This window comes from Cotesia glomerata, unplaced genomic scaffold, assembly GCF_020080835.1.
Source record: "Cotesia glomerata isolate CgM1 unplaced genomic scaffold, MPM_Cglom_v2.3 scaffold_11, whole genome shotgun sequence".
NCBI classification, from domain to species: domain Eukaryota; kingdom Metazoa; phylum Arthropoda; class Insecta; order Hymenoptera; family Braconidae; genus Cotesia; species Cotesia glomerata.
Genome location: NW_025401443.1, coordinates 100,144 through 125,629, shown reverse-complemented (window position 1 = coordinate 125,629; position 25,486 = coordinate 100,144). Strand labels below are relative to the sequence as shown.

Genomic DNA, 25,486 nt, shown 5'->3' with positions numbered 1-25,486 from the left:
ATATGAGAGTTACACTGAGATAGCAAAATAATAATTGTCAACGTTACTACTACACTTGATGCATAAACAATAATGATGGCCGACAACTGTGTAGGGAGTGAGAAAGAAAGGAGACCGGCTTCGTTCTCATCCCTACTCCGTGCTGTTTACTGGGTCAGAAGTGACACCTGTAGACATCTGGCGGGGGATAACTAATTAAATAACGATTGATCAGTTTTCGACCGGAGAGGAAAAATGATTAAATTACTAAAATGGCTATTAAAAAATAAGGGTTGATCGTAGAAGGGTGAAAATTGAGGATTGTATGTATTTTTGTATGTTGTATCATAAAAAAATAGAAATTAAAAATTTTGTCTAATAAATAAAAAAAAAAATTTAGGGGTGGACTACCCCTAACATTTAGGGAGATGAAAAATAGATGTTGGCCGATTCTCATAGATACCGGATAAGCGCAAAAAATTTCATCAATTTTCAATGTTCAATTTCAAAAATTTCATCAATGGCAACGAAAACTGTGACACGAGAATTTTATATATTATATATATATATATATATATATATATATATATATATATATATATATATATATATATATATATATATATATGTATATATGTGTATATATGCATATTATAAAAAGTATATATATATATATATATATATATATATATATATATATATATATATATATATATATATATATATATATGTATATATGTGTATATATGAATATTATAAAAAGTATATATATATATATATATATATATATATATATATATATATATATGTATATATGTGTATATATGAATATTATAAACAGTATATATATATATATATACCCATCGTACGTTTCTTAACGCTTAGAAATCATACTTAGTACTTATGTGTATATCTATATATGTTTGTCTCGAACGAGTGCGCAGCCAGTGTCGCGCATTCCTGTTTAAACTTTTGAATAGCGATACTTTCTTTTATAAAGTTACAATTATATCCATACTAATGTTAATTTTCAACAAAATGAAGTTTCCAAAAGGAAAACAGAGAGAGACAGAGAAGAAAAAAAAATGCTAAAATAGAGATTTGCAATATTAATTGTTATTGAAGTTCCTGTCGTGTCAGCTGGCGTGTGGGTGTATTTCTATGCCTTGTCAAGTGGCTACTGCGCATGCTCCGTTTATTCAAATAATTCATCCGTATTTAAAAAAATTCATAGTCGATTTATTTATTTTTGTTAATTTAATGACTTGATTTGTTGCCATAATTGAAATTCTCCATAAATATAATGATTTTTTTTTGTGATAGCTATTTTTATAATGAATAGGAAGTGATTTGTCAAAATTCACCATGCAAATATTGTTCAAGTGACTATATTTCTCAAAATATTAAAAATCGACCTACATGATAAATATATTTTTGATAGAAAATTTTCTAAGCTACAATTTCGAATTCCTATTATTTTTTGAAAAAATTAATATTTTAGGACTTATAGCCAATTTTATAGCTCCTATGTCATGATTTTACATTTTCGATATGTTAATAATACTTCCTAAGTTTCTATATCTCCTTAAATATTGGAGATAGGCTTATGGTATAAAAATATTATTCATAGGAAATTTCCTAAGCTGCAATTTCGGATTCTTATAAATTTCTGAAAAATTGATATTTTAGGAGTTACTGTCATTTTTGCATTTATATTTTTATATTCCGTATTCCCTATGCTAAATTTCATTCGCTTACTACTTAGTTGCAACTGCATGGCTTATCTCATTTTGATAAGCTCCGATTTCTTCCACAGCGTCTCAACTCCTCAGTTGCCCCATGGATGCTAAATGGTAATTGCCTTTATGTTCTCAGTTTTTTCTTATTCCTAAATTCTTTTGTTTCTCAGTTTTTTTTTCTTGACTTTATGTCAAAATCTTGTGAAGAAAAATTTGTGAAATACTTTTGTGTGCAAAGTGTGGAAACTGACGTGTTTATTTTTTTTTTATCATGTGAAAAAAATTGTGGAAACAGACGTGTAATTGTGCTAGACGTGTTTAAGTGGAGTTGACAATTCTGACGTGTGATTTGTGTAAAGGTGTGATATTGTGTTAAAGAAACGGATTAAGCGACAATCACCTCGTCTGACCCAGCACAAAGCTAATTGAAATTTATTTATAAAATGTTGAAAGGTCACTTTGGTAATCCGTCACTCATAAAACACTTCAATGATAATTGAGAATTAAAGTTATACCTCAAAGGAATATATATATAGAAAGTTATTTTAGTTTCTTCCCTAATTTTTTAAATTTAAACAGTATTATAATTATTTGAAATACCTTCTAATGATTTCACCCTGATTACGCAACTAATAAAATTATAACAATGCTTTTAATTATTACTTCTTTTATCATTTTTAAATTCGTAGTCATTAACGTACATTATTTTTCTAACTTAATTTAATATTTACTTATAATAAAATTTTATAATAATAAAACTAAAAATCCAAAGACGCAAATAAAATACCCATGTAAAAACCATTATCTAATAACTATTAATAATCTTTTAACATAAAACTATTATACATTCATAAAATAACAAATAACAAATATAGATTTTATACATCCAATAAAATTATAATAAAATCAATAATTTATGACAATTAATAATAACAATGTAATAATGCACAAGTATCACTGCAACATAAAGTCTTTCATCTCCGACAAGATAAAGTTTCACATCTAATTGCAAAAAAAAATATTTTTAAAATTTATCGAAAGGACTATTTAATTTAGTTGCAGCAATAATTAATGTACAGTAACTAGAAAAAAACTCAACAAGTTTAATGATTATGGTATCGGAATGTCAACTATAGATTATTAAATTTATTTATACAATCAGAACGATTTAATGGCTTTTTCTTAATGAAATATTTTCGTTTTTTTTTTAATTCTTGAACGGCAAATCACCTCACACTATACGAGGGTCCAGGACTAATCCTATCGGGTGAACCAGGAGAACCCGAAATTTATACGTTAAACACGGAGGAGACCACCTTCGCGCTATCAAAGAAAATGGAAAAAGAACTTTGCGGCTACAAATTAATACAAACAGAGCACCCAAAATTATTAATCAGAATAATAAAACCAGGAGAACGGGGAGCGAGAACACGACCAATTGCAACGCAAGACTTAGATATTTTCACATACATAAATTCGAAATTTATATATGTAGAAAAACATATCAAACGTCAAATAAAAGCTTTGTACAGGGACATATTGCTACACAAATTTGAAGTAAAGAGGCAAGTAATTTCCAATGCACTCATGTTTTCGGGACTTAAACCAGAAAAGTTTGCCTACGCTATAATGAAGGGCCCAGGATATTACGCTAGTCTCGCCGGAGAAATAATATATTTAATAAAATGCGTAGCTGTGGAAGTGACATTAAGGAAGACACATGACTGTTACCAAGAACTACCGGTAAAATAGAGAGTTGGTTTCTAACTCCAAAGTCTAGGATGCTGATCAAAGAGGGAACGATGGTGGATTGTAATCAGCTGTTGGCAGTAGGATACGAAATAGACGGAGCATGGATTACAATGAAACCCGACTTCGAAGATACTGTGAGACCACAAACCTTGAGCCCATTAACGACACCAACTTGGAGTTATGAAGATCTGAAACATCTGGCAACGAGTGGAATATACACGGAAAAAAATCTTGAAAAATTAAGAAACAGAATAATGCTACCAGTAGAAACACCGGTAACAGTAAACAACATAGTAAGAGGAGCCACCGAAAGGACAATTTCAGGAAATTCGGAAATATCCATGGCAAAGTTCATTGACGAGGCAGACATCGAAAATTTCACGAAAAAACAGTGGGAGAAATTTTGGGGATTCTTGGTATTTGGCACAGCTAGTGCTGGAGTAATCGGAGTAATCATGGTATTAAAATTCTTAAAGATAATAATCGATACGGTAGTTCATGGATATACGCTACACAGAGCCTACGGTTGGAGTCTAGATCTGCTAGGAGCAATATTATCCTCCATAACTCACTTATTGTTGCATCTAGCCAAGGAGCCTCTGAGAAACAACGAAGAAGAAAAAAAGAGGCGACAAAAAGGAAATCTGGAGGAAACCAGTGAAGAAGAGTCGCGATTCCAAAAGAAAGGTATTTACTTTAGCATTAAGCCACAATACATACACATATACACATAAATATGCATAATCGAACACAAAAAAAAAAAAAAAAAAAAAACGGGGAAAGGGTGTGAGTTGTTCATGTTTATTATTATTCCAGTACCTTGATGGAGCCAACTCGGGGATCCTTGTCTAGGGTCATCGCTTTGGACAACAGGAGGGGATTGTACTCAAAGGATATAGAAGAGTATCGGCCATTCGCCCGCAACAAAACAATTATAACCTTTATGAACATCGAGGACGAGGAAAGAAAAATCGGAATTTTGGAAGATAAGATAAACGAGGTAGCGAAAGAAGAATCGAGCAGCCAATACAGGGAATGGAGAGAACAGATCAGACGAATGAAGACCCAAATGCGCGATAGCATCCACCGCTGCAGTATACGGGAAGCATTTACCACTCCTGAAATTCTGCAGTACCATCAGGAAATCTTTAAAATCAAGGAAAATGGAGAGAAGATAAGAAGAACAGAGAAAGGCGAATGGATTATCAATACCAATCAGGAAAGTTTAAAAATAGGAAATGGAACCACTTGGGAGGAAATAGAAGCTGAAAATGTATTAATGGACTAAAGCACTGTGACAGCATTTTTTGCTGCTCTAGCAGCATACGAAGATCAAGCAATTCGTGACGTATATTCGCTAGCTGTTATAAAACGTGGATTAGAAGAAATTTTGGAAGAAAATAGCAACTCAGATCTATTGACGGAAATGAGCAACAACGGTATAAGGTTATTGTTGGGAATCATAGACATCGAAGTGATAATTTTTCATCAGCAAATAATTTACAAATACGTAATTCCATTAATACAGAGAACAAGTTACAGACTAATTAGGCATTATCCTTTCCTGACACAGATCATCTCAGCACCAGGATTTGGCTCAATTGTCAAGCCTACTACCCCCTTTACGGCGATCAAAGATCAAGGATACATTCTGCTGACTCAGGAAGAAATAAGACTATGTCAGGTGATGAGAGGACGATTTTTTGCCACCCGGACGGCGATAGTGAGGACAACCAGCAAGACGGAAGAATGTGAAGTAGCATTGTGGAAGAAGTCACGAGATATCAATCTACAAAATTGTGATTTAAGGGTTGTGCATGGTTGTTCGCAACTCAGAAAGCTGACATAGTAAAAGTTAAGTGTCAACCAAATAAATCACTGGAATTAGAATGGCGCCGAACTGGAGTAGTCTGGATGGCTCCTGGCTGCGAAGGAATGACAGGAAAAAGAAGATTCACAACCACACATGAAACGACGGTCGCTACGAAAATATCTGAAGAGATTTTAACTTGGCCAAGAATAGACGAGGAACTGGAAAAATTTGCCAAGGGATTGCAAGTGGATTTACTTGAAGCGCTTTTAATTGAAGATCTGCAATCCTATTAATCCTTTCAACACACTCCCAAAATCCCACCTACCTTTTTTTTTTTATTACAGGGACCATCTAGGATCACCCTAAGAGTAATTAACATTATCCAAGGACACAAGAACCAATCAGGAAGGAGACATTACCAGAGATCTTCGCAAAACCGTTATATTGTCGGGACATAAGTATTGTAATCAACACGCATGTTAGCATATATTCATTATTGTCTATATATTCATTATTATCTATATATTCATTATTATTCTAGAATGTAGAGAAGTCTCTTAGGATTCCAACTATTTAGTCTGAGCAGAGGATGGTACAGCAATTTAGATAAGAAAAAAAAACGCGTTAAATAAATCGGGACTTAAAGGTAATAGATTCCTAATACCATTCAGGAGAATGGCTTTCTTTTTTTAGCCGGGGGAGCATGTGACGGGTGGGCTTACCCTCCCGTCAATATTGAGATAAATCATATATATTTCTATAAATCGATGGGCAAACTTGCCCACCTGAATTGGACACCGAATTTCTGTTGTATTTCTAGCCTGACTCTGGTTACCGAGAATCGCTGCTTGTACGTGTTGCTGAGGAGACGCTTTCTGATGGGAACCGAGCGAACAGGTACTCTAGCACAGGGAACCGCTTTCGGCGCCTTGATACCATTTTCTGCTGACTAGGGAACTTGACAATAACCACCTAGTTCCTAAGGGCGGAATAATTTGAGTTCAACCGCGGAATAATACAAGTTCCGCACAGTGATACAGTTGTTTAGTCTGTCCGAATCTATGTCGAGTCCAAGCTGTCTTGCATAGTGATGAATCGTCTCCTAAGACTCTCATTCTCGTTGCTGTCCCATCTCTTTCTCTCTCAGTTATAGAATCAAAACTATTGCATCAAATGGATTATTGTACTGGATTAGATTTGCTTTCATAAATAGAAATAGGTTGTAAAAGAGACTCTCAGGGCCATTTCGGGCAACTCCCATGCTTTGGGGACGCCCAATAAACAATTAGTACCGTAATTCACGAGTATCCTTCATTCACTGAGCGACCCACCCTCTTATCAACATCTAAATATTTTTCAATGAGACGCTGAGCTAGTCCGGAGGTCTGTTTACGTGACAGGTAAATAACCAGGTGTAGGCTCACACGTAACAGAAAAATTAGCGCCCAACGTGGTTGTCGCCCAGCTAAGTAAATTGAGTGAAGTGAATTGTGTGGAAAATTTAATGGTGAGTACCCAGAAATCGGAAAAACTGAGAACTCTAGAAAATACCCGGGTATAAAAGTAAGAATTATTGAAGAAAATTAAAAGTTAATTGAAAAAAGAAGATAATTGAAAATGAAAAAGTGAATTGAAATGAAGAAGATAATTGAAAATAGGAAAAGTGAATTAAAATGACGAAGATAATTGAAATTGAAAAGTGAATTGAAAAAAGAAGATAATTGAAAATGAAAAAGTGAATTGAAATAAAGAAGATAATTGAAAATAGGAAAAGTGAATTGAAAAAAAGAAGATAATTGAAATTGAAAAAGGTGAATTGAAATCACGAAGATAATTGAAATTAAAAAGTGTATTGAAAAAAGAAGATAATTGAAAATGAAAAAGTGAATTAAAATAAAGAAGATAACTGAAATTTAAAAGTGAATTGGAAAAAGAAGATAATTGAAAATGAAAAACTGAATTAAAATGAAGAAGATAATTGAAATTGAAACAGTGAATTTAAATAAAGAAGAATAATTGAAATATGAAAAGTGAATTGAAACAAAAAAATTAAGTGAAATAGAAAAAGTAATCCAGAAAAGAAGAATATTTGAAAATAGGAAAAGTGAATTGAAACAAGAAAAATAAGTGAAATAGAAAAAGTAATCCAGAAAAAGAAGAATAATTGAATATAGGAAAAGTGAATTGAAACAAGAAAAATAAGTGAAATAGAAAAAATAATCCAGAAAAAAAAGAATAATTGAAAATAGGAAAAGTGAATTGAGATAAGGAAAATAAGTGAAATAGGAAAAGGAATCAAGAAAAAGAAGAATATTTGACATAGAAAAAAAGTGATATAATAAGGAAAGTTATTGAAATAGGAAATTGATTGAAATAGGAAGAATTGAAATAAAGTGCAATTAAGAAATAAGGTAACTGGAATAAGAAAAGTAATTAAAACAAGTGTCCCCGAGGAAATAAGGAATTCAGTGAAACAAGAAAATAAATTAAAAAAGAGAAAGAGAGGTCAAACATGTGTCTCCAGAAATGAAAGAAATAAAGAAATAGAAGGAGCTACTACAAAGAAGAGGAACACAAGCCACGCAGAGGATAAATTAACGGCCAGCGGCAAAAGAAAACGTTACCGAAAGGGCTCCAAGGAAAAAGGAAGCTCGGACAATTAAAGGGGTCATAGAAAAGTTGCAACAAAATTCTGGGCATACCGAAGACTTCTTCGCAATATTAAATCGGCTAACAAAATTACTGCAGGAAGAGAATGAGAGCACAGCATAATTTGGGGCACGATTAGAAAGTATGAGAAGCCAAGCAGCCAACAAAATTGACAGGTGTAGATCAAGAGAGGACATAGTTCACCGCAGAGAAAGAGAGCACGCTAGAATCAGGTTGGCAACATACGGGGAAGAGTTACAGGTCGAAGAGTCAATAAAAAAGCCCAACAAGGAGACAATCGGAAAAGAAACACTAGTATTCACCGTTACGAATGATGCAGCCAATATTGACCAAAGTGGCCCAAAATGATATAGATGCGGAGGGGTAGGGGCATTTCATACGTAATTGCTCAGTTCAAAACGAAAGACGACAGCAGGTACGGCGAGGATCATACAACCCTCGAGGAACCGGACAGCTGTATGACGGTAACAACAGCCGCAATAACGCCAGTAATTGCGACAATAGAAGATCATATGGTAATAATTACTACGTCAATAATGATCAAGCCGGTCGAGGATATCAAGGTAACTACAGGGGACAAGAAAGAGGCAAAAATTACCAGAACAGAAGAAGTCAGGGACAGCAACAACCTGCAGATAGCCGAAGAGATGGATCAATGGGCCCACTGTATCAACAGCAACCATGGCAACAGGATCAACGATCACCCCGAAATCAGCAGCAACAACATCGACAGCCAATATCAAACAGCAACAAAAACAGCGACTACCTCAGAAACAGTGGCAGCAACAACTGCAACAGAGACAGCATCAGTGGAACTATTAACAGACTTGGTCAAAAAGGACATCTCTTTTGTATGGAAAGGAGCTCAGAAAAATTCATCCAAAACATTGAAGGGAGAATTATGCGAAGGATTTACGTTACAATATCCCGATTTCAGAACACCGTTCATTGTCACGACAGATGCGTTAGAATATGCAGTGGGGGCAGTATTAAGTCAAGATAAGCTTGGAAAAGATAGAGTGATGTTACGCTTCAAGGGCAATATCATCAGCTGAGCGAAATTACAATGTGACGAAGAAGGAACTACTCGCAATAATGTGCGCTATAGAAACATTTAGGCCGTACATCTATAGCAGGAATTTCACTTTAGTCACTGGCCATCAACCATTAGCGTGGCTAAAGTCCTGGTAACGAAGAGTCTTGGTGAACATCTACGGCAATAGGTCGATCGATTGGAAGAATATAACTGCACTATCGTACATCGTTCAGGTAAGAGCAATTGAAATGCAGACGCGCTCTCCAGGAACCCAGTACGAGACGAAAACGGTCAGCTTCTGCCATTAGCAGAAGTAGACATGGCAAAAAGAGGGAGGAAGGAAAACACAGAACCATCATCAACGGAGCAGTGCGGTCGAAGGAAAAGAGCACGTAGAAAAAAACGAATGCTGAACAGAAGGGAGCATTCCGGCGACGACTCGACATTTGACTCTGAATTCGAAAAAGAATCCGACGTAGATATGGAGCTGACATCAGCAGTGGCGGGACCCTCGGGAATGCAGACAGAAAAAGGAAAGAGAGGACGTCCAAAAGGAAGCAAAAACAAACCCAAGATAACACCAGGGCTGCAACCGGAAAACACTCATAAGCAGCGACAATATCAAACAAGAAATAAAGATGCTGCAGCTAAAAATAGAATGAACGAGCCACTAGAAGATTCGGAAACTGACAAAGATACGGATTCGGCACCGGAGACACAAGGAGACAGGCTCCAGCCATCAGAACGAGAAGAAGCAGTGATTAACGAAAGCGACGATGAAGTAATAGAATCTGGAATGCAGGACAAGGAAGTAGAGAATTGGGATGATCTATGGGGGCAGTTATTAACGGAAAATCCCGAAACAACGAGTACAGATGACAGCGACACCGTGAATCCAACGCATCGCGAGTTAAACGTGCCAGAAGGATACTGCACGAATCCAGAAGAAGAATCAAATGCAAAATACACTAGGCAGCACGTTACAGATGTCAACGACAACTTCGTATTCTTCCTACCTGCTAGTGGAGAGATAAACTCGGACTCAGTCGATGTACTTTTAGAAATGAAGTGGGTAAATATGGGGAATATACAAGAAGATAATCTAGAAAAAGGCGATGTGTTAATAATAAATAAAAGAAAAAGATGGGGATTTGGAATGATATATGCAGCCAACGCCATCGGTAGAACAGATGAAGAAGTGCTGAACACGGTCGCGTCATCGTTGAAACAGCTGGCTGAACAAAAACAATGCAAAACACTACGAATGCCTACAGGGATCGAGTTACTCAGTAAAACGATGCAAGCATACTACGTATCAAGATTGAGAGAGATATTTTCGAATACGGAAATAAAAATAATTGTATGCAGTGGAAAATTAGAAGTGCCGAAAGCTACCAATAGAAGATCATTAATAACAGATCACCATACATCAGCTGTAGGAGGTCACAAGGGCATGACGAAGACGTATCGCCGCATAAGAAGCCAATTCTACTGGAGAACTATGCAGCAGGATGTAAGGAACTATATCAAGACTTGTTTTATTTGTCAACAGCGAAAACTAGTACGTGTAAAACCAAAAAAGCCTATGGTTATCACTGATACTCCAGAGACATGGACGAAGACATCAGGCAAATAACCAACATCGTGCAGGACTACGGCCTGGGATACGTACCAGAATGGAACCACGGATATACACTTCTAGGGAAAGCCTTGGCAAAATGGAGGAAGACATCGGCGAGTGAGTTAATCAGATTAGGAGCCAAAATAGATGAAGCAGATCAAAAAAATTCAACAGTGCCCTTGTGTAGAGCCCTAGGCCGAGAAATGATGTAGGAAGCCTGGCTTCTTATACATCGAGGAGCACGACTGGATGCCGACAATGATGACAGTGGTAACCGGCCAATACACGAATTAATACTAGACAGAGATTTTGGATCAAGACGCGTAAGAGTCACGAGCAGAAGAATGTTATACCACATGATCCGACAAGGGGTGGATCTATCAGCAAAAAATAGAGAAGGTCAAGCAGCAATCTACCTAGCCGCAAAGCAAGGTATATGGGACTTATTCAACGTCCTGCTGGAGAAAGGCTCAACAATCAACCTAGAAGACGACAATGGAAGAACAGCATTATTCTACGCAGTAGAAGGAAGACAAGAGGGAAAAGTGGATAAACTACTTCGGATGGGGGCTGGAGTTATCACACTGATAACCAAGGATTGACGCCATTGATGATGGTCTTTAACAAACGGGTAGACTACATCCACGCAATAAGAGATGGCTGGAGCAATGAGTACACAACATGCTTCAATATAGTAAAAATTTTGTTGACCTTTGGAGCAAAAGTGAACCGGTGTACCACAGAGAAAGGCATCACAGCACTGCACATGGCCACACGCAGAGGATATGAAGAAATAACCAGGATATTGCTAATCAATGGAGCAGACATCAATGCTAAGACAAAAAAAGGAAGGTACGTCCCACAGTTCAGCAGGTATCACAGAGAAGTAGCCGACATGCCAACGGGTTACGACTCTGGCATCCCGAGGAATACAAGGAACCACGGAACCCGCGGTCAGATACAAGTACACGACCTAATCAAATGCTGACTTTTGAAGTGGCGGGCAGGAGGCAAAGAAATAGTGGAAGAATTAAAATCAGAAATAGCATGTGTTGAGGAAAAATTCGAAGACTACGAACGCGAAGTACTGAACGAAATGGAGATTATAAAGAGTAAACCTACGACAAAACAGTCGATAACCTTGTTCGACATCTGGAGGGCTTCAGAGGAGCAGATGATTGTTTACTGCAGGAACGCGGGATTCCTGAACATCCTAGAGGAGAGGTTAGGAAATACAAACAACTTCAGAGAAGAGTTGAGAGAGAAAGTGAAACGGGCATTACAAAGAAAGAAGATGATTGGTACTGCAAGAGAAGAATTAGAAGAAGTCATGTTTCTACGCCATCTACAAGGACATGAACTAGATAGGGTCATGAGCTACCTGGAAATAGAAGATTTGGTAAAAATAGTGAACCCGAAAAACATCTCAACTACGGAAGAAGAATAGTGAGAGACAAAAATACCAACAATACCAGAGCATGAAACGACAAGTGAAATAACTGCATAGGTGATGTAATCAGGAAATCATTATTAAATCTTAATACTATAAGTTTTAATAATATATCATAGATATATTTATATTTATATTTGTAGTTATATATATTTATCAGATATATTTTTCCTTTCTCTCTCTTTTCCGTGCTGGAAGATAATTACATAACCAAACTATAATAATACAGCATGCTAATTAGGAACACTACTCTTCGTACACACTATGTTTCATTTTCATTTTTCTCATCTCAAAATCCGGCCGGTAACTGTTTCACGTATAAAATAATAAATATTCTTTAAGCTTATACTAAAATGAAACTACATATACTAACGCATTATTTGCGAAATGTAATTCCTTCCAGAACGGAAATCGATATAAAATAAAATAAGTTACACATGTACACATAGATATGTGTGAAAATTTTTCTCCATAGAGAAGGTAAAAATGGGGGTTTTGCATTAAAACCGGGATTTAATGCTCGAAATAAATTTTTCTTTTTCTTTCTGTATCTACCGATAAGGGCCAGCAATAGGACCTGACTTTAAAATAGTAATATGTTGAAAATTACTAATTTAGCAGCGAGAATCCCTACTGACCCACATTTGAAAGATTGAAATTCCGTAAATGATAATTCTGTAGGAATATGGGGGGTTAGAAATTATACTATCATATATGTATAGTTTCTGCTTGTGGATAGTTATTTCAATTCTGTTTAAGATCGAAAAAAAAGATTAACTGTATCAAAACGGAATTATTTTGACACGCAATTTTCACAAGTTTTTGCAAAGTTGTCGTGTTATCAAGCCCATAGCCCCCATGAATACCACGCTCTCATCCAAATTCATCAGAAAAAAAACGAGTTTTCTGAGAAATCTCATTTAATCGATAAGAATTTTTTTTAACGCGTTCTGTAGTTACTATTATTGATTTCAATATGCTTTTTATCCATAATTTTTTCGTTTAAATTACGAAAATTATGAAAAAGCGCTTCGCGCTTAAGGCATGCAAAATAATACCAATATTATTGAAAATAAAAATTAAAAGGATACGATTAGGTTGTGTGGTAGATACCACCCAGAACTGTGAGTAAAAAGAAAATGCTCAAGCGTCAGAGCACCACTATTGCGCTCTAACAGTGGAATGGCCATTACCAACAGCAGCAGCAGTGACGAAGAGGATCAACACCATTCAGCCATCAGCAAATAAAACCTGAAAATTTTTTTTTAATGAAACAAGTGAACATTAATAAATGACGAAAGGAATAAACTCACCATTTATCACGAAAATTAACAACAGCATCAGTAACAGCAACGCCATCGGCGGCAACGGCATTGACCAGCGGCAGGAACAACAGCAGTGACAGCCAACCACGAAGGAGTCATCGAGGAAAACCGGAAGGAATCAATAACGACAAGGAAAATTACAGACATCAGAAGGGAACCCTACTTGGTAAAGGGGTCTCTAAAGAAAAAATGTAGACAGAGGAGACAAAATCTTTAAGAAAATTTTATATTTTTTTTTCCTCTCTCTCGGTTAATTTTTCTTATCAATTGTCACGAGAAAATGTAGCTACCTGAAAAAAAAGAGAAGAAAAAATATAGAAATTGGTAGGACTACCCAAAGGATAACATGTGGGACCAAAATACGTACCGTAGGAGCAGAAATGGATCGAGCCATGCTCACAGGGCTCTCTGACAGGACCTCAATGTCAGCGATGTTGGACAATCTCAAAGGCTCGAACTCAGGCGAAGGCATCTGGAGGATGGCCTTAGCCAACTTCAGCTCAGGTGGCAGGAAACCACACCTCTCCTCGATCACATGGATTGCATCTAGAGCTGCCGCAGGTTAATCAGTAGTGGCCACGAGTGCGACCATAACGGCCAGACGCAACATGTCCTAGAAATTTTTTTTCTCTCAAAAAAAATCTTTTGGAAAATCCCTTCGCCCTACCCATATTTTTTTTCTCTCCTCTCTCACGAATTTTTAACTCTGGGCTGCAATCGACTGCTGCCCACTGGAAAAAGGTTGTAAACCCGTAATTACTCTCACCATCAACGTACATGGTGACCTGGAAACGCAAAATTATAATTAGTCAAATGAAAAAATATATATATTAAATAATAAAGCTTCAGTAAAATTGAATAAGAATATGAAGTGATACAGTGAAACTAGTGAATACAAAAAAAAAAAAAAACTAAGTTCGAGCACTCAGTAAGAAAAAGTTTATTTTTCGAAATAACTCCAAAAATTATTACCGGACATAAAATTTTATGAACACCGTATTTTATGAACACCATTTATACTTACCTGACTTAATTCAGTTAAGATAAAATATACTAATTAATAATAAGGAATTCCTTTATTCGAAAGGAAAATTAAAGGGTACGGAAGTTATTTCTGAATTTAGAGAATAATTCTAGGAAACCTCTTTTCAAGAATTTTTTTTTGAAAAAAAAAAAGGGAATCGACTTAAGGAATTTCATGATTTTTTTTTCTCTTTCCGTATTTTTCAAATTTCCTAAATTAAAATAATTTTTTTTAGGAAGGTTAATTGAGGAAAATTTTTGTAAAGGAAATTTTTATGAAATAATTTTTTTTTGGGATTTCACTAATTGAAAAATAATTATGCTCACGGGAACTTTAAATTCACTAGATCATATATATTCCGCACATTTACGGCTCACAAAGCAAATTTTTTTTTCTCTCTCCTCTCCTCTTAACAGAACAACAATCTGAACTATTCATCAATTAGTGTTTTCAGAAAGTGACAGATTTTTTAAATTTCCTGAAAAAAAAAATCAAAAAAAAAGGGGGGAACTCAAAATTAGTTATGACAATTCGTTTAAATAAAACAAAAAAGATATCATCTTATAATAACTTACCCCGTCAGTCTTATCAGAGACTTATAAGCATCAAAGGAAATAGGAAGTCGAGATATAGTTGGACATGTCGAATGAAAAAAATTTTTTCCTTTTCTTAAAAATTTTTTTAACTTATTAAACTGTCACTACTAGGGATGTGATCACTAAGAGTACAATATGTATTCTAAACAATTAAATGCAAGTAGGGACCACGGGGTCCAGAATAGATAACGCATTTAAAGAACGTCTGTAAAGCTAGAATGGTCAAATGGGCAGAATCACTAAAATTTTTGCTAACAATTCAGTGCTTTTTAAGCGCTAATTTAGTGCTGCAAAATCAAATTTTACGCCCAAATAGAATGATCAAAAATTATAAAAATGCTAGCTTATATGTAAGCTAGCATTGTACTCCCGGTTATAACGCTTCTGGTGTTTAGCGGAATTCCGCGTTAGCATTAATAATTTAGCGCTCATTGAGTGCTGACAGTATACATAAAAGAATTGCAGAAAAAAAAATTTTTTTCGATTTTAAGAAATATTTTAGAAAACTGCTAGCTTATATGTAAGCTAGCATTGTACTGCCGGTTATAAGACTTATAGTGCTAAGTGAAACCAAGTGTTAGCAGTAATAATTAAGTGCTCATTGAGTGCTACATATATATGTAAGAGAAATGAAGAGAAAATTTTTTTTCGATTTTGGGATCGATTATAGAAAACTGCTAGCATATAATTATTCTAACAGTCTACTGCTAGCTGTTACACTAATAGTGCTAAGCAGAAATAGGCGTTAGCATCAATATTTTAGTAACTCTCAGCAGTAATTTTTTTTTTTGATTATAGAAAACTGCTAGCTTATAATTAAGCTAGCATTGGTCTGCTGGTTATAATGCTCATAGTGCTAAGTGGAACCAAGTGTTAGCAGTAATAATTAAGTGCTCATTGAGTGCTTCTAATATATGCAAGAGAAATGAAGAGAAAATTTCTTTTCGATTTTGGAATCGATTATAGAAAACTGCTCGCATATAATTATTCTAACAGTCTACTGCTTGCTGTTACACTAATAGTGCTAAGCAGAAATAGGTGTTGGCAGCAATATTTTAATAATTCTCAGCAGTAATTTTTCTTTGATTATAAAAAACTGCTAGCTTATAACTAAACTAGCATTGTTCTGTCGTTTATAACACTCATACTGCTTAACAGTACTAAGTGTTAGCAGTAATAATTAAGTGTTTATTGAGTGCTCCACACATATATTAGTGAAATAGAGAGAACATTTTTTTTTCGATTTCAAAATCGATAATAGAAATCTGCTACACGGAGAAAAAAATATCGTTAGAATAAGGATACGTATCGTTATTCTGACTATACGCCATATAGTCATTTTTTTTAGAGATATACGCTGTATAGCCAATTCAGCTATACAGCGGATCATCAAAATGACGATCCATATCATTGTTTTAGCGTTACATTTGGTTAATTCAACTATGCAGATCCTCACGTTAACAAAAAACAGTTGCCTGTTTTGACGAAACTACATATATTTACAAGAGCTATTCTCTGTATGCTTAAGTCAAACAAATGAATCCTTAAATCAGAATTCCGGATCGTTATTTTAAGGAAACGTCATTTGAGGATACGTTAGATGGTCATTTTAACAATATTTTTTTTCCGTGTAGCCTAATATTAAGGGTACCCGGTGGTCTAGCGGCCTAAAATTTAAGCTATTTTAAAAATTTTATTTCTAAATGAAGATAATGATTAATGCTTTCAAATTTTTATTACACTTTTTCTATCATTTATTAACTATACAAAAATGAAAATCAAAACAAACAAAAAATTTTTTTTTAATTAGAAAAATGGCGCTGAAGTCCCCCTTTCCAAAAAAAAATGGACCTTACTGGCACAGGTCGATTTACCTCTCCCTCTGATCTGAAATAAAAAAAATAATGACAGGTTTTCAATTAGTATAAGTATAGTTATCGTCGGAACTACAATAAAAAAAAAAAAAAATTATTCGACAAAATGGCGCGTAGTTAAAAGTAAGAATCTGAAATTTATTTTCAAAAAATACTTTTAACTATGCGCCATTTTGTTAAATAATTTTAATTTTTTTTTTTTCATTCTAGCTCCGACGATAAATATACTTATGCTCATTAAAAATCTGTCTTTTTTTTTATTTCAAATCAGAGGGAGAGGTCAATCGACCTGTGACAGTATGGCCCATTTTTTTTTGGAGAGGAGGACTTCAGCGCCATTTTTCTAAGTTAAAAAAAATTTTTTTTTTGTTTTCATTTTCATTTTCGTGTAGTTGATAAATAATAGAATAAGTGTAATAAAAATTTGAAAGCATTAGTCATTACCTTCATATAGAAATAAAATTTTTGAAAATAGCTCAAATTTTAGGCCGCGAGACCACCGGGTCCCTTTAAGCTAACATGGTACTTTTGGTTTGAACGCTCAAAGTACTAAGCAGAACTAAGTGTTACCCATGTAGGAAAGTATGACGGGCCCAAGCTTGGCCCAGGCCTGGCCGAACTATGTACAACTTTGGGTCTGGATTGTAAACCAGAGTTGGCCTAGTCTTGGTTTAAGTCTGGAATGATAACGCTGACCCAAGCTCGGTTACCAGGACTGGCTGATGCCTAGTGACCGGGGTTGGGCTACAGTTAATTTTCTAGCCATGCCTAGTGACCAGGGTTGGGCCACAGCTAATTTTCTAGCTATGCCCGGTTACCAGGACTGGGCCATATATAGTTAATTTTCAAGTCTGGCCTATGCCATTTGATAAAAAATAATAAAAGAGGAATTTTTTAAATATTATTTTTTATTTTATTTTTACTGTAGAGCTATAACGCAAGTTTAAACCGTTCAACGCTGGCCCAAGCCTGGTTACCAAGACTGGCCTATATCGGTGCGCTAAGCTTGGTTCCCTATTACTGGGCCAGGCAAGGCCCCGTCATTCACTCTGGCAGTTCCTACATTGGTAGCATTAATATTTCATTGCTCATTGAGTACTTCCAATTTATATAAAAGAATCACAGAGAAAATTTCGTTTTTGGTTTGGTGAACCATTCCAGAAAACTGTTACGTTATCATTAAGCTAGCATTGTACTGCAAAGATAATACTAATGACGATAAACAGTCTTCAATTTGAGCTATAGTAATTAAGTGCTTATTGAATGTTATTAATACACGTAAATGAATTGTGGAAAGTATTTTTTTCTTCGATCTCGAAAACCGTATCTCGCTAATTCAACAATTCCAGCATTGTACGAAATGGTATAACGATTTATCTGAAGGAGTAATTTCTTGTTAATACAAAAACTATTCATCGCGTACTTAGTGCTATCTACGTATAAGATGAAATCGAAAAAAAAAGCACTTCAAAGTTTAGTTTCAAAATTGAAGCAAATAGGGCTACCGTATACCCTTTATTCCTCCAAGTTATTATTTATTGGTAAGCAATAATTATTGCTTAATAAGTGCCGTTTGTATCCTAAGAGAATTATAGAAAAAAATTTTTTTTTCGAAACAAATGAATTTTTTAAATTTACAATTTAAGCATAGCTCCTCACGAATAACAAACGTTTGTAATAGTTAATACCTGATAAATCAAAAATTAGTTAAGTGCTCGATAATTGCTGTCTACATCCCACATCAAGAAGGAAAAATAATTTTTTTTTCTTTTAGTGAACTTTTGGATTATACAGCAACATGCATACATGGTGCCTTTAAAAAACTTCTCATCTATTAGAATCATGACCCGATGAATTTACATGATAATTAAGTGCTGTCTTCACCTGGAATGTACTCTATTTTTTTTCTCACAGCTAAAGCAAAGTGCCTTGATAAATACTGGTATCTACTAGAGTTATGTTATTAGTTATAAAATTGAATGATAACTAAGTGTTGAATAAGTACTGTCCTGTTCTTGAATAAATCTAATAAAATTTTATTAAAATGAATTTTTCAATTCTGCAGCTGAAGCAGAAAAGCCTTACATATTACCGATAGTCGTTATTATTATTTATTGATAATTATCTATTATTATCGAGTACCAATCAATAAAAACTGTCTACATCTATAATGAACAAATAAAATATTTTTGTAAAAAAAAATAAACTTTCTGATTTTATAGCTAAAGTATAGTAGCTTGCGAAAAACTGATGTCAATGTTAATTTTCGCTTATTAAGGTCCGATTGAGATAAAGTGTTTAGTAAGTGCTGTCTCTCTATTATATCGAACAAGGAAAGAAAATTAGGAGAACGGTTGACCCTGAAGGCCATCCCTGCAACTTCCCGCTATATCCATACCGAGACGCTTAAAACTGCACTTATGACATTTTTGAGCTCTTCGAGATCAAAAATATAATTTATTTGTTGTTTTGAGCTCTCCGAGTTCAAAGAGTTAGCTGTTTATGCTCGAGCTCAAAAGTCTGATGAATAATTATTAAAACACTATTCTTAAAATTTTCAAACTGCAATTTCTTTTGAATGAAGCAACCGATTTCCATGCCGTTTGCAGTTTTTTTTTAATTTTATTATTTACTATTAAATACGAATTGATCTGACCGAAAATTTTAGAGAAATTTTAAAAATTCACTTTTTCTGAATTTTTTCAACGATAACTCACGAACCAATCAACCGATTTTGACGATATTGGAGATCAACGTGGTTTTTTAAGCTCTTATAGTTATATCATAAGATCAAAAATGATCTGAAAAGAAATGTCGGAGTTATGTAAAAAAAAAAAAAAATGTTCCTAAATGTTTCGTCAACGATATCTCACGAACGAATAAAACGATTTTGATCGCGTTCACAGTGATTAATGCAGATTTTCAAGCTTAAGAGCTGATTATTTTTTTGGAATCGATTGACTAAACATATTGAAAGTTATTTCGAAAAAACCATTTTTCAAAAATTTTATTTTCGAGGTTACTCAAAATCTACCGGCCCGAAATAACTCAAATATTTAAAAATATCTACGGGCAGAAAAATTCTTTCGATTGCCGCAAATCTCGTTCAAATCGGTCAAGCCATTCAAAAGTTATGAGAGGTTTACATACATGCATACACACTAGGGTGTGCCACAATTTAATTTCCGTGGAGGACCTTTCAAAATTGGAATTTTGTGTTCTGCTTTTAACGGGAGCTGTGTTTGAGCATTTTCTGAAATATTTTAGGGTGAGACGATTTATTTAATTTTAATAGAATTTTTTAACCGGAGCTTTGTTTGGGCATTTCCGCTGAAATTTCAAAATTTGACTGAAAGTGCCCAACTAAAGCTCCTGTTGAAAATTCTATAAAAATCAAATAAATTGTCTCACCTTAAAACATTCCAGGAAATGTCCAAACACAGCTTTTGTTAAAAGCAGAACTCAAAATTTCAATTTTTAAAGGTCCTCCAGGGAAATTAAATTTTTGCACACCCTAGCACACATACGCACACACACACATATACATACATATATATACATACAGTATAGTGTTACGTTCTGGATTTTCCAGCTCATATTTTTATAATTTACCAGGCAGGTGTCTATAGGAGATCTATAGATTCCAGGCGCACCCTGCTCTTCGATACTCTATAAATTTTTAGAATAATTATTAAGGGTATTATATTTAAAATAATACACACGATTATATAAAATTAAGGTAAATTGTTTAATTAATTATATAATTTGGGCCAGATGGCACCGGACATACGTCCGGAGCCCCAAGATGATTGTCGCTTGATTGCTCAGGGCAGACTCCTCTGGATTTGCATCCAGTACAATAGATTTTAATAATTAAATGTCGCAACGCCGCATCTCAGGTTACCCTAGTGAACACCATCGAGGCCCGAATCTCATGAAGCGTCATGAGTTTTGAATTCGAGTCGCGATGGCGTTCGCAGAATTTCTTTATCTCCTCGTCACTCCGTTAAATAATTCTTGCAACGGAATGATCGAGGTTTTATTTAATAAAAATAATTTCTGAGAACCGTCAAATAAATTTCGAAATTCGCTAGAACGTTACAATAGTATAATAGTAATAGTCAGGGAAGCTTCTTAAGACCTCAAAACGTCGAGACCTGATGAAAATTCGATTTTCGAAAAACAGGGTATTACCAATAACTTCCCGATTCTTGAAAATTTTCAATTTTTTTAGCGGGAAGTTAAAAGTTGACGAATTTTCAATTAGTATAAGTATAATTATCGCAGGAACTAGAATGAAAAAAAAAAAAAAAATTTGACAAAATGTTGCGTAGTTAAAAGTATTTTCTAAAAACGAGTTTCAGACTCGTATTTTTAACTACGCGCCATTTAATCAATTTTTTTTTTTTTTATTCTAGTTCCTGCGATAACTATACTTATAATAATAAAAAATCCGTCAATTTTTTTTATTTCAGATCAGAGGGAGAGATACATCACCATCCACCAGTCAGCTTCATTTTTTTCGGGGAGGGAACTTAAGCGACATTTTTCGAATTAAAAAAAAATTTTTTTCTGTCTAAATTTTCATTTTTGTGTATTTGAAAGTGATAAAGTGAGTGTATAAAAATTTAAATGCATTAGTTATTACGTCATATAAAAATAAAATTTTTTAAAATAGTTTAAATTTTAGGCCGCTATACTACCGGGTCCCCTTAAATAAACTAATTCATTTCTAATTTTACAAAGCTAAATAAACATTTCAAACCGATGATGCATCATTCAGTGACTTTTTAAACAAGTTAATTCTTTTTCATGCGGATTACTTTAATTATATTTAAGTAATAAAATGGATTCCTCAGATACACCAATTATTGGCGAATTTAAAAAAGAAATAATCCGAATATTGAAGTATCGTTGTATCAATTATTGATGCCCTTAATAAATAGACGTAATTTTTCGTTTAAATTGAAAATAAATAAAATATGCTTACAAGTGGTTAAATTTAATTATTGTGCTATTTTTTAATTAATTTTCAAAGTTTATTTATGATATAAAATATAATAAACAAGAAATCTTTATACGTTTCAATCAGAAATAGTAAACATTTTTAATCGAAAAATTTTTTTTTCATTTCTTGAATTGTAAGATGGATTTAAAAATGGGTTCGATTATTATCAACACCTCAAAAAATTAAATGTAATAAAAAATCAAATACTCTAAACTTGTAATTCTCTATTTGAGTTAATATTATTAATTTACTTTGAACAGTGAATAATTTCATTTATTCTACATTAAATACGCAATGAGTATTGCTTATTGACATTGCATTTTAAAAATTTGTTTATTTGTTATTCAAAAGAAAAAAAAATCAACCATTTTCCTTTAAGAATTATGATTATCAAAATAAAATCTTCATAAGCGTCAGAGTCAGTTAATTAACTTTTATCTCAATTTCATTTAATTGATTACGTTCATACTGCTGTTAATTAATATATTTTAGGCAAAAATATACACATTTCGTCAATTAACGAGATTATTTATATTCATAAATAATAAGTACTGTATTTAACGATATAAGATATAAAAGTCCAAAGATGTAAAAGTCCTAATTTCAGAGGTATTAAGGGGGTATTCTGGTCTAGAAATTTGAAAAAATCGATTTTTTTTTTTGCATATTTTCAAAGTTTAGACCCTTAAAAATATGTCCTTAAATGGATTTTTCAAAATTCGAATTATTTTCGAAGATACAGTCGATTTTGTGACGCAGCATCTAAGCCGGCCGATCGTCGCGAATCACACAATAAACAGTGGCAGTTCCTGGAAGACTTGAGCACTCGTTCTTTCCAAGAACTCTTTTGTTTTCGACATAAGCCTTCATATATATTCAATATATATTTTTATACTTCTATATGGGGTATTCCATGCCAAATCGACCACTTTTGAACCTTACCCCTTTAGATTTCGCTGAAAATTTTTTACCTTTTTCTACTCGATGAAAGACGTTTTTTAGAATTTTTTCAAATTTTTTTATCCAACCCAAAAAAAGTTATGAAGCTTTCAAAAAAATGGCTCTTTTATTTTCAAATAGCCATAACTCTCTCAAAAATTGACCTTTCGGGACGTTTTTTTTTTCAAAATTTTTGTTTTTAATTGAATTTTTCGAAAAAATAAATAAAAAAAATTTAACATGATCGCTTCTATGAAATAATCGCGTTTTTTTGTATAAAATCGTTATTTTTCGAAGTTCGTCATTCTCAATTTTTTTTTTTTTTTCAAAAAAAACTTCAATCAATTCTACAATTATCCCCGTGTATCCCAGAGTGGGCCGATTTTTTTTTCTATTTTTTTTATTTAGTTGAAAAAAAAATTTTCAACATTTTAAAAATGCAGAAATTTTTTTTTTCATAAATATTATTTATATAACATAATTAATGTAATTATATGATTTTAAGGTATTATATTCTCTATATATTGTCCTAATTTACCATTATAATTACTAGGATTAATGATTGATGCAGTTAACATTTAATGACTCAAAAATAATGCAACAAATTATTTATTAATTTCTTCTTTGGCATTTAAATATTTTACAAATTCTGTATTCATTCGAGTTAGAAAAGTTTTTAACGCACAAACAACCATTTTTGTCGGGAATTACACAGTGTAGTTGTTGAGTTCCTACAATTGGTTTTGTTTTCAAAAATCGTTCATTTAAATCATCAACTGCTGTATTATAATCCTCTTCTGGTGAAAAGTTGACGATAATATTTGGCAAGTTGTCCGAATCAGAAGTCCATTCAAAAAGTCCTACAGGTGTCGTTATTTGTTTATCAACCGCGAGTTGGAGACTTGCTCTTGCTGCAAGTCGTTTGAGGATGCCACCAATACCATCAGACGGGCCTTTGCCATGGGCAGTCGCAAAAAAATGCCATTCAGCAGGAATATCAAAATCATCTTCATGATAATATAAATTCACAAAGTTTTTAAAGTTTTTAAATTGTTGAGGAGCCCCATCAGAAAAATAATAAATCTTGTTACAACGTTCAGGAAGACTTTTTACATAATCAGTAATTATTTTGATGAAAACATGAACAGCAACAGCATCGTGATTTTTATACCGGCTGCGTTGTTTACTTGATGCCATTATGTGGAGATCAAATTATCTCAATAAATGTAGATTGGTACAATCAAAATAATAAACACCCTCAAAAAGAATAGATCAGGAAAATGTTCATAAACTAGAGATTTTTTTTACTTAACAAACGTAATGGCAAAAATATTTTATTCAACTCTATAAAGCACAAAAGATTTATAGGTTATGTTTTAGATCTCAATATAAAAGAGCCGTATATATTTTATAAATTAGAACATACTCTAGTAAACTGGCTGTAGGTAAGTCTGTAATTATCATGCCCTAGGTTATCGATCGTATTGACGTATTAAAATTTGAATCTTAATCGTTGAAATGGTAAATTTGGACAATATATAGAGAATATAATACCTTAAAATCATATAATTACATTAATTATGTTATATAAATAATATTTATGAAAAAAAAAATTTCTGCATTTTTAAAATGTTGAAAATTTTTTTTTCAACTAAATAAAAAAAATAGAAAAAATCGGCCCACTCTGGGATACACGGGGATAATTGTAGAATTGATTGAAGTTTTTTTTGAAAAAAAAAAAAAAAAAATTGAGAATGACGAACTTCGAAAAATAACGATTTTATACAAAAAAACGCGATTATTTCATAGAAGCGATCATGTTAAATTTTTTTTATTTATTTTTTCGAAAAATTCAATTAAAAACAAAAATTTTGAAAAACGTCCCGAAAGGTCAATTTTTGAGAGAGTTATTTGAAAATAAAAGAGCCATTTTTGAAAGCTTCATAACTTTTTGTTGGATAAAATTTGAAAAAATTCTGAAAAACGTCTTTCATCGAGTAGAAAAAGGTAAAAAATTTTCAGCGAAATCTAAAGGGGTAAGGTTCAAAAGTGGTCGATTTGGCATGGAATACCCCATTAAGTATATGGGGTATTCCATGTCAAATCGACCATTTTTGAACTCGACCCCTTCAGATTTCGCTGAAACTTTTTCATTCTTTTCTACCCTTTGAAAAACGCTTTTGAGAATTTTTTCAAATTTTTTTGACCAACCCAAAAAAAGTTATGAATTTTAAAAAAAAATGGCTCTTTTATTTTCAAATAGCCATAACTTTTTTTGACATTGACTTTTGGGTACCTTTTTTTTTTTTAAATTTTTGTTTTTGAATGAACTTTTTGAAAAATTACACAAAAAAAATTAAATACGTTAAATTTAACGAAATAATCGGATTTTTCGAATAAAATCGTGATTTTTTCAAATCACGTCGAGTTTTTTTTTTTTTTTATTTTTCAAAAAAAAACTTCAATTAATTTGACAACTATTTCCGTGAAGCCCGGAATGGGCCGAATTTTTTTTTTATTTTTTTTTTTAATTGAAAAAAAAATGTCAAATTTTCAAAAATTAACAAAATTTTTTTTTTTCGTAAAAATTACTTCTATAACTGAATAAGTCCGATCCATCGATTTTTATAAATTATATAGTTTACCTACAAGCTTTACGT

General features: G+C 33.3%; 2 long non-coding RNA genes across 2 annotated transcripts; both read left to right on the top strand.

The window, feature by feature from the left end:
- Positions 1-1,797: 1,797 nt before the first annotated feature.
- LOC123273629 lies at positions 1,798-4,372 on the top strand. The gene is made up of 3 exons (XR_006511343.1): positions 1,798-1,810; positions 2,707-2,711; positions 4,287-4,372. It is a non-coding gene; the product is annotated as an uncharacterized LOC123273629 (long non-coding RNA).
- An 8,398-nt stretch (positions 4,373-12,770) lies between these two features.
- LOC123273628 lies at positions 12,771-25,463 on the top strand. The gene is made up of 3 exons (XR_006511342.1): positions 12,771-12,781; positions 19,175-19,180; positions 24,908-25,463. It is a non-coding gene; the product is annotated as an uncharacterized LOC123273628 (long non-coding RNA).
- The last annotated feature ends 23 nt before the right edge of the window (positions 25,464-25,486 follow it).